This window comes from Corapipo altera, unplaced genomic scaffold, assembly GCF_003945725.1.
Source record: "Corapipo altera isolate COAL_440 unplaced genomic scaffold, ASM394572v1 268, whole genome shotgun sequence".
NCBI lineage: Eukaryota > Metazoa > Chordata > Aves > Passeriformes > Pipridae > Corapipo > Corapipo altera.
The window spans coordinates 7,015,207-7,035,273 of record NW_020884901.1 but is presented as its reverse complement, the minus strand read 5'-3'; the positions used below and the strand labels follow the sequence as shown (position 1 = coordinate 7,035,273).

At 49.8% G+C, this 20,067-nt stretch overlaps 1 protein-coding gene across 1 annotated transcript in view; it reads right to left on the bottom strand.

Annotated features, from left to right (window-relative positions):
- The window catches only part of BRINP1 (BMP/retinoic acid inducible neural specific 1), a 90,477-nt gene extending 72,083 nt beyond the window's left edge, over nt 1–18,394 (bottom strand). The window contains exon 1 of the mRNA XM_027650203.1: nt 17,987–18,394. The gene's annotated coding sequence lies outside the window, so the exon portion shown is untranslated. The remainder of the gene's footprint in view (nt 1–17,986) is intronic.
- Nucleotides 18,395–20,067: the final 1,673 nt, after the last annotated feature.

Here is a 20,067-nt window from a genome sequence, read left to right as displayed (position 1 = left end):
CTGGAATCTCACCATCACCAACACTCTCCCCCATCAGTTCTGCAACACAGATCTGCTGAAAACCAAAGGAATTCAGTCCTTGCCAGGATTAAAGACCAAAACCACTCAGGTCTGAGCATCTCCAACATTAAAGCAGTTTGGGAGCCAAGTTTGAGGCCACCTCTAGCTGTGAGGTTTATTTATTTCCTTCTTTGAGACGGTTCTGCTCTGTGCTAAATCCATCTCCTGACCACCTGGAGCGTTTGAGAGTCTTGGCTGTGATGCTTGTCTGTTTAGATAGACTGCAAGTAGAGCTGGTCAAAAATTTTTGACAGAACAGTTTTTCACAGGAAAACGCAGTTCTCTCGAAATCCAAACGTTGCACGGGAACATGTCAATTTTGACAAACTTTTTTGCGTTTAAAGTGTCAAAACAAATCAGTTTGATTTTCTCTCTTCAGTCATGTTGAAACGTTTAATTTTGAGGAAATAAACACATTATTTTTATATTGTTTCAGTTAATTTGTTTTGACATTTTTACACATTTTGCATTGTATTGATATAAGTTGAAAATATACTGTTGATTGAATAAAATATTTGATGCTGTTTCATTTATTACATGTGTTACCATTAGACAATGATAAATATTTCTCATGGCATTTTAGTGCTTCAGTGCCACAGGAACGGAAAATATTGATGGTATCAAATTATTATTACTTTTGAATTTTTAGGTCGTAAGAGCCTTGTGGGATCCTGGTTCTCCTTCAGGCTGAAGCTTAAAAAAAAACCCCAACCACATATCAAAAGGCAAGAATTTCCCAAGGAAATAGCATGTCCGTTTTCCAGGCAGGTCTGTCAGCTCCATGACAGCATGGTACAGCCCCACTCCCCTCTGCACACCAGAAAACCCTCTTCTCCACTTGCTAAAGAAAAAAATAAGGAAGAAAATGCAGATTTTCCCAGAGTGGAATTCATATGCAATGTTTTCATGAGCATCAGGGATTTGAGTCTGAATACCATTGACCTCCTGGGGCCTTTGGCTTCCAAACCACTTATGTACTTTTAAAAGATATATTCCACCTCCTTCTTGGAAGTCCACCTACTTGGTTGTTTGGGTTTTTTTCTTGTTTTAAACCACATTTTTGCTCCTCTGTGCATAGGCTCTGAATTTCTACCATCACTTCTGTGCTGGTGGTGGTGACAGTGGGTTGAAAACAAGGGCAAAGCAAGTGGCAAAAGGGAGGGTAAGAAGGGCAGCACAGAGTGAGCCTGGAACGAGGCAACTTATTGATCCCTAATTTCATGGAGGGAAATGTCCCCAGAGGGTCCTGTGCAGCTCAATAGGAGATGGAGGCAGGGCTGGATGGCCAGAGGACACACAGTCCATTTTAAATGGGGAGAAAAGCAGGACCCCAGTGTGAGGCTGTGCCTGATGGGGGATGGAGTGAGAGGCAGAGCATGACCAGCCTCCTTCTCCTCCCTTCATCAGGGTAAAAGGAAGCTCCAGTAGGTACTAAGGGCTGCTCCTTCCCACTGAGGCCATGCCTGACCGTTGTCTTTCCCTTCTCCCCCCTTTCATGAGGGTGAAAGAAAGTTCCAGTACATAGGAAGAGCTGCTCCTTCCCATCAAAGGTTCAGCACCCCTTGGAGAGAGGGGCCAGTCCTCACCACCATGGTGTTTGTGCAGTGGAAACAAAAAGGAGAAGCAACCCCCACCTTTGGAGGTTTATTTACAGCAGCAGAGGGGGTTTCTCTGTCTGCTTTTCCTCTTAAAGAGACCTTCTTCGACCACCAGGCACTGCAGTTGGAAATCTGAATCTCCCCACGCAGCTGCTGGGAGGGCACCTCTGCATGAGGATCTGTCTGGATGTCTCCTCGTGCTCCAGCTGGCCTGTCACTATGGATTACAGCTTTCAGCTAATAGTGAGCACTGCTGGAGTCTGAGACTTCCATTAAAAGCAGAAGTTTCCACCTCCCCGCCCCACAAAGGGCTCCGTCGTGGCCTCATCTCTGGGGTGGGGAAGGAGCAAAGTGCCTCAATTTGTTTCTGTGTTAGGCAACAATGGAACAAGTTGAAGGCAGAGAAAGAGATTTGAGGATGATAAATTCTGAACGCTGTGAATAATTTACTTGAAAGTTGATCTTACCCCTTGTCATCAGCACATCTGTGATGCTGGAGCCCTATCCCTCTGACAGCAAGGGTACAATGGAACACTGAATTACCCCCTGGAAGAGTCCTTGAGGGAAATGCTTCATTACTCCAAGCCATATTGTGGAGTGTCTCTGGAAAGCAGGAATGCTCCTGCAGGGAGAGATTGCCCATCCATGCCAGACTCTGCAAATCATCAGCCCTTCATGGCCAGAGGAATTGAAGGGTGAGGACAGAGAATTGGCCTGGGCACTTGACCTTTCCCCATTGCCAGGAGGAAATCACTGAGCAGGAAGAATAGCACATGCTCCATCAGGCTCTACAGAGGGAGGGAAGAGGGTCTGGAAGAATTCAGAGCTGTTTGTAAAGCAAACACTGCTGCTTCAGCACAGCCTGTGCAGTTGGCCAGCACTGCCATCACTCGTGGGCATGCTGAAGGGTGACTTCCAGTTTGGCAAGTGCCAGGTGCCATCACAACTCCTCCTGCTCCAATGGAGGCATTCAGGAAAGACTTCTATGTGAATGCTGAGAGATTCACACCTTTGGGGCTGGGGGAAGGACAGGACATGCTGAGTGGCAGTTTACAGTTTCACTGGCATGGTGTCCTGCAGTCCCCTCCACCAGCACACTGCTGACTTCTGCTACACCTCCCCCACACTGGAGAGATCCTACATGCCTCTGCAGCTTCCCAAAGTGACTTTGGCTGAGAGCAATCCAGAGCAGGCGTCACATTCGTGTCTTCAACAGCCTGACTCCCAGAAAGATCCTGTGCAACAAGCTGGCCAAATCCAAATCTGAAAAACACCTCCATCATTGGTCATGATTAATTAATTCTGCTTCGACATTCCCCAGGGCACCTAGCAGCTAGTCAGAGCTGCCAGAGACAGAGATACTGCTGTGGAAAAGGAATAAACAGACTTTCCTCAACTGCAGACGTGGAATTCGATAATAAATAGCTAGCTAGATAAATAATTTTCTGTGAGTGTTAAATTAAATGCAGGACAGGAATACAGCTGGCTTATCCCTGTGAAATCAAAGGTGTTTGGAAGGAGTTTCCAGAGAAAGAAGAGTATTTAGAGTCTACTGTGCTCATGAAGACATAGCCTGAAGTTATCCATCATGGCTAATGTGACTGTTTACAATGACAGACAGCTATTCCTGGACATTTTATTCTTGGTATGATATTCTCAGACCAGAGCAGCTCAAGGAAACTTCCTTCTAATTTACATCTCTGTTTTCTCCCTCCTCCTGCCTGGATTGCAGACTAGGCAACATCTTTGTTCCCACAGCGCCCACAATGTCTCTCCAACCAGCTGTTGTGGGCTTGGCCTCTGTTCCTCAGGGAGCTGCAGCTGTCAGCCCAAAGTACAGGCTCCTGAGCCTCTCCTCCTGTGTGCCCTTTTAATGCCTCTGTCTCCTAAACCCACAGGCCCTGCCCAGGTTGGTCCATTCCCCACACAGCAGAGGCTGCAGTGACAAACACGCGGGATTTGAGGAAGTCAGCAGGAGCTCCGGCGACATCCCGGATCCAGGTACAGACCTGGGAGTGTGTTGTAGCGAGCAGATGGCTGTCTAATCCCTGCCAGCATGGCAGCCCCGGTGTGCAGGGAGCACCCCCAACCCCTGTCTCATTGAATATGCACATTCACAGCTGATTTTACTCGAGCACTGCAAGTCCCTGTGCACAAACCATCCAGATAAATCCTCGACTGAGGTTCTGTCCCAGCAAAGAGGGTAGATCTGCTGGTTCCCTTTTGCCCACACATCTCCCATTCCTATAAGTCTTTGCTGCCCCTTTGGCCTCTGTATCCTTGAGGGTATAAGTCCACCTTGCAGATATGTTGATGTTCTCCTCCCAAGACATTCAGTTCAGACTCTGCTCCCGTAGCAGTGAGCGTTCCAAGCATGCAGTGGGCTCCTCTGCCTTCCTTCACACCTTTGTCCAGAGTCTGAAATCAGTTCAGATCATCTCTTCCTCCCTCTTTACTCTTCACCCACCTTGATCCTTCTTTATCCACCCCAGCAGGCATAGCCAAGACACGTTATTAACACTTGCCACTTCGTTAGCAATCCTCTCCAGGAGGAGCAGAGGAGGAAAGAGGGAAGTGTGCAAAAAAATAGAGTGTCAGGAAACTCGGATTAAAGGAAGAGTAGCAAAGACTTGAAGGTGTGAATGAGAAAGTGCAGGAGAAGAAGTAGTATGGGAGAAATCTAATGGGTGAGAAAGAGATTTATAATTAATCCATAGCTAGTGAGAAAGTGGGGAATGTAAGTCAAGAGTGTAGGATTCTCTATATGTTCCTTCTTCTGATTTAATCTGACTTCAGACAAATCTTTTTACTTTCTCCTTTTATCTCCCATCGCTCTGGACCCTTTGAGTGTGTGTTATTTGAGGTATGAATTGTCTTTAACTGCCTGTAGCATAAAGGGAACTGCAATCACAGGCACTAAGGATGCGAGACATTGTTTTTAACACATCCTAAAATTAGGCTCAGAAAAGTGCTTGGGGATTGTCTGCCAATGTTTATTAATTCAGATTGAATTCATTAGACAGTTACTGTCAAAAAATGGGGTGGGAAAAAAAAATTAAAAGAATCAAATACACAGCTGCATTATTTCTTAACTTAAATGCTTTCTGATGAGGTGTTTTTTAAGTGGATCTAAAAAGAAATGAAAAAAAAACCCAAAACAACCAAAAGTGGAATAATATGGCCATGGGAAAAAAAAGGGTTATGCTTCTCTGCTAAATGTAAATATTGAAGTGATTTTCTACTCCCCTTTCCTTCTAGTCTCAAATATAAAATCTTTTCATTCTTTCCCTGCCACACTAATTATATCTAAATACCTTAAAGTAATTTTTTTCCCTTCATTTTTTGTTCCACAACCAAACTGATGGGAAAAAAAAGAGAAGTCATTATTCACCTATTCCTACCAGGAATTCCAATAACTGTCTGTCAGATCTTCATAACAACATGAGGGATATCAGCAAGGCTGAGTTTCTGTGAATTTCTTAAGCTGACAACTTTCAGAGTCCTTTGCTTTCTTCTAGTCTAAACCTGCATTCAACAGAGAACTTAGAGTGAAATAATTAGATTTACAAAAAAATAAATGAGCAAATCCTTGTATCAAAAGGGAGAGAAAAGTTCCCAGGAAATGATCTGAGAGTGGATTTACTTTTTCCATTAGAAATTGCCACATAGCACTGGTTTATTTTAAGACAGGGACACAATCCCTTTTTACCGCCTATTTCTCTGAATTCTTTCTTTTCACTTCTCTTGGCTCTCATTTTTTTTTTTTTTCCAGCACTGCTATCCCTAACACAGAACCAAACAGGCACGAGGTCCCTACAGAAAACTGGAACGTGGGATGTCCAAGTGCATATGACACTAAGCAAAAAAAAAAAAAAAAAAAAAAGCAGAGCTCCCTGAATCAGCAATCCCTGACTCAACCCCCTAAAGAGCTCTTGGAACACAGACACGCAGGGATGGGAACAGCCTGTTCCAGGGATCCTGCTCCTCAGGCCTCATTTGAATGTGTTGTCGTGTCTGGTCTCCCAAGAACAGGACCCTGCTCACAGCCACCCACCAGCAGTCTTTGTCCCAGAGGTATGTGGGGAAGCATCACCTGCTTAGCTTCCAGTGGATTCAAGGAGAATTAGGCACATATGTAGGAATTAGGCATCAAAATATCTCCAGGTGTTTCCACATTGCCAAAGATCTTGGCTCCTGTGTTCCTCAGCCATAGACACTACACTTGCGTTTGTTTGCTCTTGGGGTTTTTCTTCAGGAGGAAAGAAACTTCCCCTAAGAAGTAACCCAGTTCTGGGTATATTTTGCTTTATTACCATCAGTTGTGGGCAATATGAGTAAGCACAAACCCTCCAAAGGCTTATTGTCATCCTCCACAATCATCCAGCACTGTCCCAGCAGACCCTGCACACGCTTGAACACCCTGTATGTGGGGCATGGAAAATGCATCCTTGAGCCACTTACTACAGAAAGTCTATATTATTGAGCTGGAAATCAGTCCTCATATCCTTTCAAGTGCTTGGAGCTTTAAAATCACACCTAAAAATAAAATCCAGAATGTCTCTCAGCTCTCCTGTTGATTTCTTTTTCCCCAGCTCCAAATCTTATAGCTGGAGGTCTGCAGACAAGCAGGAACGCTGTGCAAGGGCAGCAGAGTGTGTGTTTGTCCCCAGCACTTCTGGACACCACTATTATGGCACCCGAGGGAGGGTCATGCCCCAGCATCAAAGTATCTGAGACACGAAGGGTTTGGGCACTGCAGTTCACTGGTCTCAAGGCTCTACAAAAAAGCTGCCTTGGAGGAGCAGCAGCGAGGAAAAAAGTGCAGCCACGGACAAAATTTCTGCCTTCAGACTCAAAAACAAAGTAATGAGAAGCACTGCAGGAGAATCCACTGGCAGGAAGGACTTATCAGCCTCTTTTGCTCTTCTTTTTAATGTAAGCAGCTTTATCATTAATTGTTATTTACTGCAAATGCTGAAATTGGTAAAAAAGATTAATATGGTGAACTGAAAGAGCAGCCTTGATTCAGGCTTCTTAAAGCACAATGCACCGCTCTATGTGTGTGTGTTTGCACCTGCCCTTCAACATGGGTGTTGTTGAAGTCCCCATTTCTGTGTGCAAGGGAAGGATATTCCAGTAAAAGGACGACTTTACCAGTGGTCTTTGGCAAAAGGAGAGAAATTAATTCAGGCCAGATTTCTAAAGGTTGAGCCATTTTGCTGGGGTGGAGGGGAGACAGATGCAAACCAGTGCTGCTTTTGCCCAGCGCTGGAAATGTGGAGACTCAGCACTGCTGACGACCAGTCTTTGGGGGGGAGGGTGTGTGTAATATTTCCTGAGGACAGGGGATGCTGAATTCTTTAAAAAAAAAAAAAAAAAATCCAGATTTTTCCTCACTCCAAACTTGGATCCGAGTTCCCTGAGTAGTTGAGATTCACTGTGTGAGCTGGAGGGCTCAGAGCTGCAGCAGTGACTGTGAGAGATTCGGCTCCTGTGCATGGAAACACATGCATTTAAAAAGCTCTTCTGGAAGCTATCAGCCTAAGTGACCTGCCCAAGGTCATATATAACGTGTTGGTGACAGCACCATGATTGAACTATCTTGCTACAGCACTGCTTTATTCACACAGTGCTCTTGCATCCCAAAACAGCCTCTGCTCCTGATCCACTGCTCCCTTCCCCTCCTTATCACAGTCTCCTTAGAGACACATCTGTCCTGTGCTCCGTAAACCATAATATACCTGCAGTCTTTTATTCACTATCTGTCACCATGCAGTTTTATTACATATCCCTGAATTATCCAGCCTAGGCTACAATCTACTTATTCCTGCCAGCCATTCTCCCTTTCGACCCTCACCTCACCTTTCAGCCTTCTCAGTGTTTTGAGTCTTTCAGGCACTTGAAATGCAGGGGCAATTCTGATTCTCTGGGGGAAATCCAGCAGAATTTCACTGAGGCCAGTCTGCTGGTCTCCCTCTCTTTTCTAAATGCAGGTGGTTGGAAACCAGAAGCTAGCAGTGGTCTCTGCAGTCCCATTTGAACCAATCCTTCAAGAATACTAACTCACAGCTGCCATTTTAAAGCTCTGTTCCCCATTCTTGCCATCTATAAAATTTTATTCCCCTCCTCTCTCTGCTCCTTTCATCAGAAATCAATCTTCCAATAATGCAGGTAAATTGCAGTCCTACCTTATAGCTATTTTTTTTGCATGCATCTTTCTCGTGAATTTTGCAGAACTAAAGCTCCCTTGTCCATCCTTCCTCTTTCCAGCCAAGCCCATAAGCACAGTAATCATCACACCTACACAACACCTCACCAGCAGAGTTGCACCTGCTGGTCACATCTCTCTCCTGTTTGCAATCCAGGAGGCAAAGGAATCATTTGTCCCAATGTGGCAATTTGTCTCAGCATTCACACTTGCCTTGTAGGTGAACTTTGTGTTCCTACCTACCCTCTCTCTGCCCAGCCCCACTCACACACCTCTCAGAACTTAATTCCATCTATTGGTGTGCTTTCCTCACAGCCATCAGCTGCCCATCCTTCCCACTTTTCTGGGAGGAACTGCTTTATTCCCTATCTCAGCCCCAGAGCAGATGACCATTGAAGAATAGTCTCCTCTCTACTCACTCATGGCCACTGGAGAAGGAGCCCTCAGCAAGTGTCACCTGTCAAAGCTGAAGATCCCTGTCTGCATACAGCAGCCTGTCCTCTCTGCACCCAAATGTCTTTCTTCAGGAACAGGACAAAAAATGGCTGAAGGGAGAAGAAGGGTGTGGAGAAAGGCAGGTTCCTCCTCCCTCCCAGCAGCGTGGTCTCAGTGATGGTGGATGAGGACGGGCAGGATGCGGGACTGTGTCCAGCACACAGCAGACAGGGTGGATCTCTGCCTGCAGGAGGCACCTCAAGACCCTCAGGTGCATGGGGATATGGCTCTAGGAAGAAAATGTGGGGAGAGGACATGGCTCCATAGCTGATCTCTCTCCACTCTGTCACTGCTACCAGGCTGGTTTGGTTAAAGCTCAAGGTTTCATGCACTTGTCTCTGCCGCAGCCTTCCTGCCTCAGCTTGGGCAAATTCTTTAAGGTGACATTTTACAAACACCTTGGAGGCTGATTTTCCAACTGTTCCCCATATCCCACTGTGATATTTAAGGCCCTGTCTTCTAAAATGTTCCACTACCCTGCCACTGACTAGTTTCAAAATCTGTCAAGGCAAAACTGCAAACTGAAGTGCTTCCAGTGACTCTAACAGGATTTGAATCGATCCCCGAGCCGTGTGCTGCACTTCCTCTGGTTCTGAGCAGAGGTGATGGCATTCCCTGTTTCTTGTCCTCCTCCTCCTCTGTCCAGACAGCAGGCCCTTGAGGGCAGGAAGCTTGCATCCACACAGTTCCTAGTGCTGGGAGACTGCAGGCTCACCCAAGCTCTGCATCATCCCACAGATAACGGCGGTGATGGAGGAAACCGAGATGTGCAGCTCAGGGTCACAGCAGCTGCTCATACCCACCCCTTTTATGTCCTGCTCCAGTATCTACTATAATCATTGAAATTACTTTTGTGGGAGGTGACACAGAGGAAGAGATTCCTGGATTGATATTCTGCCTGGCATTGATGAAAACCTTTTTGTAATACCTTAATCCAGCACCCACAGAAGCAATTTGCTAATCTCTTGCTGACTTAGCTTCTAGCAGGATCCACCATAGCCAGTCATATTACCTGGCCAACCATATTATGTTCTTTTTATGCAGAGAGAAAATGTCCTTCCTGACCCCAGAAGATGGTCAGCCTTTGCTTTGAAGCACGAGATCTGATTACCATTGTCCCAGATTGCAGGGCTGCAAATGCTATTAATTGCTACAAAGTTACGTAGCCTTTTACACTTCAAATCCATCCAGACTTTCATCTCAGCCACATCCTGCAGCAGGGAATTGTGTGGCTTCACTATATGCTGAAGAAAGGACTATTTCCTTTTAATTTGCTTTAAAAGTTGTGCCCTTTAATTTTGATGTGTCCCCTTGTTCTTGTATCATCAAAGTGTTAAAATGCTTCTGATCACTTTTCATTTTAACCTTCATATACCTTTGCACTGGAACCTGAATTTCCCTTCTCGCTCCTCACTTTCCCAGACTAGATAAACTATTATTTCCAGGCTTTCTTTATTTAACTTGTTAATATTTGTAAAGCAATTTAAAATGTATTAATATGGTTCAATTATAATATCACTCCTATTTTCCATCCTTCCTTTTAATGTCTCAAGTGTCCATCTAATTTGCCATCAATCTCCATTGATTCTCCCTCTGATGATATGTTAGTCTTTATAATATCCCGGGGAATATTTCTTCTGCCTTCCTGACCAGCATTTTGGAACAAAGAAGCTGAACGCTGACGGATCATAAACATGATTCACTCTGCACTCAGCATGTGTATGGATTTGCTGTTGCTCGGGCTTTGATCCTGGAAACAGGTTTCATTATGTCTGTGGGGCTGTAATTAAAAATTTGCCTGTGTGATTCCAGTTGCAGGATCGGGCTCTTTGCAGTCAGGATTGCACTGGATCGGCCACACCTGAGCACAGGAGGGAAACCAAGTCTGTGTTTGATATTTTTGAGCAATATCTGAGCATTCAGTGACATATCCTGCAGCAGTGGGGCCCTTGAGACAACGAGGGTGAATTGATATCTGTCCAGTCACAAATAGGGGAGAGAAATGAGACATGGATATTCTCTTTCCCATAGAAAGTTGGAAACACCCAAGGAGACTATGTGGTACCAGATGTAAAAAATTCTAAGCAAAATATCTCTGCAGACAACTCATAACTTACTCCATTGCTGCAGAATGTTATGAAAACCAAAACCATAAATGGAGACAGTAAATAAACAGTCACACAGAGCATCTTCCTGGTGACACTGCACATGACAGCCCTCAGACAACTGACTGCACATCCCCACACAGCTGAAAGGTTATCCCTGGAGTGACAGCACCCATCCATGCTTTTCTGATCCCTTCACTGTCCTTCTGGTTTGGTTAGACCATTTCCCAGTTTCTCCCAGTCTTAGCAAGGCCCGATCCAGCTCCATCACCAAAGTGTCAGCAAATACCCCAAGCAGCACCTCCACTTCCAATCAGTCTTTTAACCTTAATTGTTCTCCCCCAAGAAGCAAATGAAAGGATTGATAAACATCTATCTCTAATTGCACAAAAAGGATTTTATCAAAATATTTCTGAGAACTCAAGTTACTTTAAGCCAACATCACATAAATATTGTGGGGAAATCCTAACTGGTCTCTTTTCCCAGGTTGATTTAGATTTATCTGTTCACTGGCCTAAAACATGGTACAACAACCCTCCATCATTTTCAAACACTTTATGGTTCTCTTTTAGGAGAGTGGAAATGGCAGATAAACACATTATCAGCATTCTCAGGCATAAAACAGCAAAGCCTGGAGTTGTTTTGCAGAAGCAACTCCGAATTTGGACGACATGACAATAAGCAATTCTAGAAATAGCTGCTGCTCTTAGGGCTACGTTACAGAGATCCTTGTTGCTGCTTTTTTTCTCTCTGTTCACAGTTTTAGCACAAACACTGTGCTGTCTTTGTTAGCTCTTCCCTTTGACTTCCTCAGTATTACTCAGGCATCTTTCAGTCTCACCTTGTACCTCCTGAGCTCTCCGTGCTCCCTCAAAACACACCTTTGATTTTGACTGCCAGTCTCCTCCAGCATGGAGCAGTGTGGGATATGGCTGGAATAACTCTAACATCCTCCTGTTCTGGGCAGGGAGGGGGTCTGAGCCAGGAGGGACCCAGAGCCACATATGTACCCCAGCATATGTCTGAGGGTTCGCTTACCCACTCACCATCTGTACCTGCTGGAAGAGCAGCCACATGCCCAAAGCTGCCAGGCTGCTCCAGTACCCACATCCTGCCTCGCTGCTGTCTGTCCCACTGATCCCAGAAGTCCAGCTAAAGATTCACACACTCTTATCCCAGTCCTCCTGCCTGCTCTGAATCCTCAACCTCCTCCCCAGGGTCACAGCTCGTTCTCATCCATCCTTTCTTGGTTAGTTTTAGGGTTTTTTTGTAATTTTCTACCTCTGAACTACTGAACACGACTCTTTTATTTATTTTTCTGGCCCTGCAGCCTCACTTGGAATGTGCTGCCCACAGGAGGTGACGCTTTTAAAGCTCACCCTGTCTCCCACCCTGCTTAGCAAGTCAGCATCCACAACTGCAAGGATAAATTACCAGAGGTCTCCAGTGTTAGCAATGCATCTGACACCCTCCTGCACAGCTACAGCAGGGCAAAGAGATGGCTAAACGGGATCTGTTGTGCCGACTCAGGACTTCTGGCCAGAACTGCATCCAAAATCATGATGGACACAGCAGAGTCTAGAGCGCAGGCCAGGTTCTAAATCACGCTCTAAATCAAAGCCTAAGAAAGAGATCCTCACTCACCACGGAGCCAGTTAACAGCCCTGGCTCTGATAGCCTGGGATGATTTACAGCAAGTGGCTGCAAGCTTTTCACAGCCACTGCTGTACAACATATTCTGGCTGGAATATGCATAGATATAAAAGTCCAAGTTGTGAGAAGATCTGTCATAAGGCTCCAGGCTGCATCTTCTATAAACACCAGGTGAAAGGATGTGCTGCCTATCGGGATAACCAGGAGACAGATCCCAGGCACGAAGAGACTGCAAGATCCAGAGCTACTCTACTGGAAATCAGGAGTGCGGAGAATGGATGGGAGTATGAGAGCTCCCTCTACTCCTACATTCTGTTTTGATTTCCAACAAAAAGCCCTGGAGCAAATTGTTTTTTCTGGAGCTCCTCTTCTGTGTGAGAACCTCTCATAGCTTGGTTTGCAAGCTTTTGTGTCATTGCTCAGTATGTGTCAGCCCAGGGCTGACTTTGCTGTAATTCCTGACCCTCTGGGAGGGAAGATGTCGCTGTGATGGCAACACTCCATCGAACGGTGCCCACTGCTACCAGACACAGAGAATTGTTCTAGGGCCTGAAACCCATGCTGGTGCTCCTGGCACCTCAGTTTCTACCTCTGCCCAGCATTTCCATCACCAATACAAACAGTGAACAACAACAGTTGTGTGTCTGGCAAGGACTGTTCAATCCCTCCTCCTCTGCAGGCCACCATCTGAAGCTGGTTTACATTATTCACTCCCATCAGTTGCTGCCTCTCTGACTTACTGTTATTCCTATTGCCAGGGGAATAGGTGATCCATCAGCAGTGCAACTAGTAGTTTTTCTGAAATAGGAGCCAGGAATCATATGTATGGAGTTCAAGCAGCTGAGGATGCTATGTCAACACCTAGAGATGTGCCATCACCAGAGCTGCAGTGGCTTTGGTGGCACCCTGGGTCCCCTTCTCACCCAGCACTGAGCTCCAATTGGGCCTGTCAGGGACAGAGCAGAGCTCTGTGCAGAGCTGAGCTCTGCCAGCTGCACTATGCAGGCAACAATAAAATGGATGTAGAGCACATGACTTCAGAAGAACAAACAGCAAAAATAAATAAGAGAGTTTTTCTCTCCCTCCTGTGATGCTGCTTGCAGGTCCTGCCTCTAGGCTGCAAGAAAACAGCTCCCCAAGCAGGGGGCTGCAAAGGCTGAGACATGTTGCATTATATTCCCCAGCCCAAGTGCACAGGGAATCCTGGGCCTGACTTAGCTCCTTTTCAAAATGACATGTTTATACCCAGTTTATATCACCTTCGCTTAGGATCTGATCCAGCTCTCCTGAAATAAACTTGATTCTTTCAATAGCCTTCAGCTCAGCCTAAATCAGCTGCTCCTCTGATTTCTGCTCTTCCTTCTGTTCCTCCCTCCCACTAGTCCCTGCACTTTTCCTTCCCTGGCCTAGCCTATCCATCCAGCAACAGCCACCCTATGCCTACTCCCAAACCTTGGGGAATGCCAGCTCATTTGCCTAGTCCAGCTCTGCCCATGCTTGCTTCTCTCCAGACAGAGAACCCAGCAGATATATCCAGTTTCCTCCCCCAGACCTCTCTGCTTGATAATATTTCCCTTTTCCACACCCATTGCAGCCACGAGCTGCTGCAGCCGTATCCACCCAAGCTCCAGGCCCAGCAAGTCAGCTGGATGTGGCCCTGCAGAGGCACAGCCAGCAGGGAAAGACCTCCCCTGGTACCTGGGAACACTCTGGGGTACCACACACCGCTGGCAGGTGCTTTGCCCTGACTCAGCTCAGCACCATTCCATAGCTCAGCATCCTGCTCCAGCAACCATTTCCAGGGAAGGGGGAGAACCACAGGACCAGCCCAGGGTCCGTGGCTCTCCTAAAAGCCAGATCTCTGTGTGTGTGTGTGTGGATATTCTCCCTCTCTGGGAAGCTGCTCTGTGTGGCCTGGAAGGAAATGGGCCAAGGTCCTTACGGTTGTTAAAAATCCCGTGATACTTTCGCGAGGGGGACGGTGTAAATCAAACCACCGGGCACGAGCTCCATCGCTCCGGGTAATTTATATTCTGCCTCACTAAGTTCATCTCTGCACTTCCAATGCATGAAGTGATTTTTCACTTCCCCTGTAGTATTTGCTGGCACGGAAAAGCTGCTGGGCTCTGTCCCAGAAGTAGCTGCATTTCATCACCGGGTGAACGATCCCTGCGTGCACCGGGCCGGGCCCCCGCAGGCTCCGCTCGCCCCGCGGCTCCGCAGCGGGAGGACTCGGCCCCGCACCCGTCCGGCACCGAGCGCCCGCCCCCGGCCGCCCCCGCCTTACGGTGGGCGCTTGGCCTCGCTCCGCGGGGATGCGCGCAGGGGATGCAGGCGGAGGGGATGGGAAGGGGGTGCGGGAAGGGGGTGAGGGCAGGAAGATGCGTGAGGGGGATGCGAGTGAAGGATGCTGGCAGGGGATGCAAGCAGGGGGATGCAGTCGTGGGATGCGGGCAGGGCGTGCGGGCAGGGAGTACGGGCAGGGGGTACCGGCAGGAGGATGAGGGCGGTGGGTGTGGGCAGGGGGTGCAGAAGGTGGGTATGAGCAGCGGGTGCGGGCAGTGGGTATGGGCAGGGAGTGCGGGCAGGGGTGCGGGCAGGGGGTGCGGGCAGTGGGTATGGGAAGGCATGCAGGCAGGGGTGCAGGCAGGGGTGTGGGCAGTGGGTACAGGCAGGGGTGGGGGCGGTGGGTACAGGCATGGGTACAGGCAGGGGTGCAGGCAGGGGTGAGGGCATGGGTACAGGCAGGAGCACAGGCAGGGGTACAGGCAGGGGTGCGGGCAGTGGATACAGGCAGGGGTGCGGACAGTAGGTACAGGCAGGGGTGCGGACAGTAGGTACAGGCAGGGGTACAGGCAGGGGTGCGGGCAGTGGGTACAGGCAGGGGTGCAGGTAGGGGTGCGGGCAGTGGGTACAGGCAGGGGTACAGGCAGGGGTACAGGCAGGGGTGCGGGCAGTGGGTACAGGCAGGGGTGCAGGCAGGGGTGCGGGCAGTAGGTACAGGCAGTGGGTACAGGCAGGGGTGCGGGCAGGGGCTGCCCCGCTTTCCCGGCGCTCGATGGAGCCACAGCGCCCCCTCCTGGGGTGCGGTGGCAGCGCCCTCGGGCCGCGCTGGCGCAGCGGGCGCGGGGCGCCGAGCGCGGGGTGTGTTCCCTTCCCGGGGGTCCCTCCCTGACTTCCCATCTCCGAACGCCGCTCCTCGGGGCGCTCTGGGGGCTCTTCACACTCATGTCTGTTCTTCAGCGGTTTGGGGTTTTTGGAGGGGGGGGTTACTGAGTAATTTCTTTCCTGCCCGTTCAACGTCCCTGCATCAGCTATAAACACCGAGCCCTGGGTAAAGTCTAAAAATCCACATCCATTTCTGGAGGTGGGCAGGGAGCCAGGCGTGGATGTGCCGGTTCTGGAGTCGGCTCCTGCAGTGCTTTCCCGAGCAATGAGCCCGGAGCAGGCACTGGGGCTCCTGCCTGAGCAAAAATGGGAGGGTTTGGCTTTGAACTATTTCTGTCACACAGACAACAATGATTATTGTCTGCTGGCAGACCCATTCCCACATAGTGTTTAGCACCAGCCTTACCCATACTTGCAGTGTAGTAAACAGTGGAGGTGAGGAGGGAACACAGATACATCCCCCATCATCTCTTTTGGGACACCTTTTACCTATAAGCAAGCCAATTCACCATATGTTCCTCCTCTCCCAAGTTTTAATATACACTTTAGTCGGCCTCATTATATTCCTGCTCTTGGAGGATTGCACAGTATCCTGACTAGGCCTTATGGAAAAAGGGGAAGGGGAGGAAGGTCAGAGGGGGAGGTTAAATACCTCTAACACCAGTGACATCATCTCCCCCACACATCCTAAGTCATCTCTGATCAAAGGGGCTTGCAAAGGGAGCATCTGTACTGTGAGGATGGGAGGGTTTCGCTCAGAACCGGCGTAACATTGAAGTGGAGTCTTGCACTGTGTGTTTTAGCTATGGATGTGTGTGTGGTTTTGCTCACACACACTCACACACCTTAAAAACCACGGTAACTCCAGCAGAGCTCTCCCAATACTCCCAGACTCCAGCTCTTATCAGAGAAGGCATGATGGGTATGGAATTGCCGCTGCTCCCCCAGCCATTTCCCTGCTCCCCTCTCTGCTGCTCGTCTGCCTTTCTTTCCAGGAGTGAAATCATTCCTGAGTCCTGGGAACGTGCAAAGAGCAATAAAACAACCGTAGACACACAAAATGTAGCAGCTTTTCTGCTGAGTCGCAAAGGGCTTTGGAGTCAGACAAACCCCAAATCAATGCCTGGAGCAAACTACAAGGGAGAAGACTACGCTGGAGGAGCAAACCACCTACTGCGAGCCCTGCAAAGAAGACAAGCATGTGTGTGCTCATGTGAACGTCTGAAGGCTCGATTCACATAACAAGAATATCAATGCAGCTATTTCTGTGGATCCAGTCTGTGTGTCTGAGCGTGGGGGAACTGCGGGGCCGCAGAGCTGGAATAGGTGTTTGCATCCATGCGAGAGCGAGCCCGAGATGCCGTGTGTGAGCACGGGGTGGGCTGTGCGAGTTCCCAGCATGTGTTTGGTGTGCTTAGCGTGTACATGCATGAGGGAGACCACGGCTGCTTGTCTGTGCGGTGTGTGGGAGGGAGAGAGTCCGTGTCTGTCTGTCTGTCTGTCTCTCACAAGCAGAGCTGATCAATATTTTTCCTTTATAAGGAATTTTTAAAAAAATCTTTCGTATTTCTTACACCGAACCCACATCTCCTCTTTACTTATTCCCTTCTCCTCTCACTATCCTCCAAATACTTCTCTACAACTCCTGGGAAAGAGCTTTACTGTCATTAACAAATTATTATTATGCATCCAGATGAGCAGTCAGAGTAAAGCATGAAGGACCCTTCTATCCTGCCTAGTGCAGATGTCAGTCACACGGCTAAATTCAGACACCAATTCTGCCGGCGTTTCATCTGCTGCTGGGTTCCCTCCGGGAAGAGGAGACCGCATCCAAGAAGTGACACCCCCTCCCCTTCCCCACTCCCAGGTACAAGCACGGGGGGACTCTCCAAAACCAAAACACACACTCACACCTACAACCCTCTTCCGATCGTCTCTGGGGCTTTAGTCCCAGGCTGTGATGGACCTCGGGGATGATGCAATGGCGTGGAGATGCCCCTCGTGCCCCCATTCCCCAAGGACTGGAAAAAGGCAAAGTTATGCTCCACATCAGCCTCACGAGCAGCACCGAGAGCTGAGCGGGGGAAACCCATCTCCTGCGCCCTGCGGTGCAGCCCCCGCCATCGGCGCCCTCCCCCGGCTCTGCCGCTGTCTCCCATCCCCGCTGGAAGTCGAGGCAATCGGTCCGGTGTGGGATTCGAGGCGACAGACTTTCCTTTTTTTCCTCCGCGATTTGCTTGTCACTTGCGCGAGCGGAGCAGCGGATTAAGTGGAGATGACACCATCTCCTTGGGGACGGTCCCCCCCCGCTCCGGGATGTATCGATACTCCGGAATACAGATGGATCCCGGCTGCCTCCCACCCCCGCCGCCACCCCCGCCTCTCCTCCAGCCCCGCCGAGCCGGGGGCTGAGCCCCCATCGCGGGGCATCCTCGGCGGGCTGCGCCTTGCCCCAGCACGAACCAGCGCTCCCGGTCTTCCCAGCGCCGGCGGACCCCGGCCCCTCGCTCAGCACCGCGCACGCAGAACCGCTAACGGGGCTGCGGGACTTTTCCATCCATCCCCCGCCGTGCCCAGGGCGGGGTGCGGGCGGTGCGGGCGGAGGGGCCGCGGGCGCGGTTACACAACGCGGGCAGGACGGGGGAGCCCGGCCCCGGGCACGGGCAGAGCCGCAGCCGCAGCGCAGCGCTCGCCTTTACCTGATGCTTAATGTCCCTCTCTGGCGGAGATCGGGTCGCCCGTGGGTTTTATTCGGCTCGGTAGGAACTTGTGGGAGAGCTTCTCTGTCCAGCTCGCATACTGGGTGCGGGGCTGATGCTGCAGGCGTGAAAATCCTGGGGCTCTAGCAGTCCTTTTCATGCTCAGACAGAAAATCCCCTTCCTTGATCCAGATCGCGGGCATTAAGGGCAGAGGCAGAAAAAAAAAAAAAAAAAAAATTCCTTTTCTCCCCTTCTTCCTTTTCCTTTTTCTTGCCTTTTTTTTTCCCCCCCTTCCTGTGCCCCCCCCCCTCTTCTGCTGCTCAGTTCGTAGCCATCGGGGGAAGGAGCAGAGGCAGCAGGGAGAATGGAGAGGGGGTTAGAAATAAAAATGAAAAAGGCTCCAGGAGGGAAGCGAGAGGCTGGGCTTGCCACAGAAGGAGGGGCTTGGAGAGGGCTGGAGAGGATGAATGGGGAAGAGGAAAGCAGGGAGGAGCCCCAGCCTGGCCATTTTATTCTAAGAAGTGTTTTGTACATAATTAGAGAAGGGGAGGGGCCGGGGGCAAAAAGGAGGGACTTAAGCTCCGGCCAGACGGAGCCTGGGCCGTGGGAAGGGAGGATGAGCCCGGGAAGGGCCGCCGGACGGGGCTGCGGGGGGCTCTAAACTTGTCTACTGAGGGGACATCCGAGGGGATTTGGGGAGGAGGCTGCAGAGGGACCGGTTGCCGTTCCATGTAGCTTTCATCCATTTAATTTTTTTTTTTTTTTTCCCCCGCACGCCTTCTATTTTCACCTCCCCGGAGCCAGACAGCGCGGGGCTCCATCGGCTGGGGGCGAGGGGAGCAGGACGGTGCCCATCCTGACTCCACACTGGGGGGGTCCCACCCTTCCTTGGGGAGCTGGGGTGGAGCCGTTCCCGCATCCCCGCGGCGCGGATGCGGTTCAGCACCGCGGACAGCGCCGGGCGGGTGGGGACGGGACGAGGGGGCTCGGGGGGCTCGGGGACCCTCATCGGGGGCTCCACAGCCCCAGCTCGGCAGCGGCTCGGAGGGATGAACCGAGTGGAGCTTCCCTGGGAGGCTGCGGGCAGAGCTCCCGGTGCCTCCCGGCCCGGTTGGACCCGCCTGGCAAAGTCCGCCCGCTGGGCTCGGGGAAGGTTTGGGATGGGGAACGGAGACGGGGATGCCTCAAGGGCATGACCCACCCAGACAGATCTCGGCAGCTCAGCGAAGGCGAGAAGTGTAGGGAGAGCGTTGAACTACGCCGGGATGTGAGGATTCCAGGCAGGGAGCTCCAAGAAAAGTCAGTCACGGCTGGGCTGGGCTGGGCTGACACAGGAAAAAAAACAGTCACCTCTTGCAGGGTATGTGGGGCAAGGAGGGCACTGGGAGACGCCCTCCTTCCATCTCCCTCTTCTGGCCTGCAAGGACACTCTGTCCTTTTCTCACCCATCCCCTGTGGCTACAGAACATTGTCTTAAGCTAAATCTTCAGCAAATCTTTCCTAAGCAGAATTAGAAGCTGTTTCGTTAAACTCCAGGCTGCTCTGATAGGGCTGGGGCTTAGCTTATCTCAGTTACAGGGTGCCCAGAGCTCCCCACTTGTACTTTTCTCCAAGTGACTGTTCAGCCACAAAGCTGAACATCACACTTCCTGCTAAGCCACCCTGGATTCTGTCACACTGGCTCAAATAAAAGGCTGAAAGGGGGATTCTCACAGATCCCTCTGGTACAAGGCTGCAAAGGAAGAGCTTACACCACAGCATGGAAGATTCAGGGATCAGGCCTTATACAGAACAGATAAACAAGGGCAAAATACTTATTTCAGCAAATAAATGGTGTTTGGAGTTATCACTGGTGTGTTCTTTCATTGATGCTCTTGGCACTTATCAGAAAGGGAAGAGGAATCCTCCTGTCCTACATAAGGTTGTTTGAAATGAAAGCAAAGGCTCCATGAACACTCACTGCAGTCAGTGGGATTTGCCAGTTCAGATAATGCAACAATACTGGGTGTCTTTCCTCACTGCACCTGGAAGGGCTGGTGTGATTTGGTCCAGCAGGATCTGGCACCACCCAACAGGATAT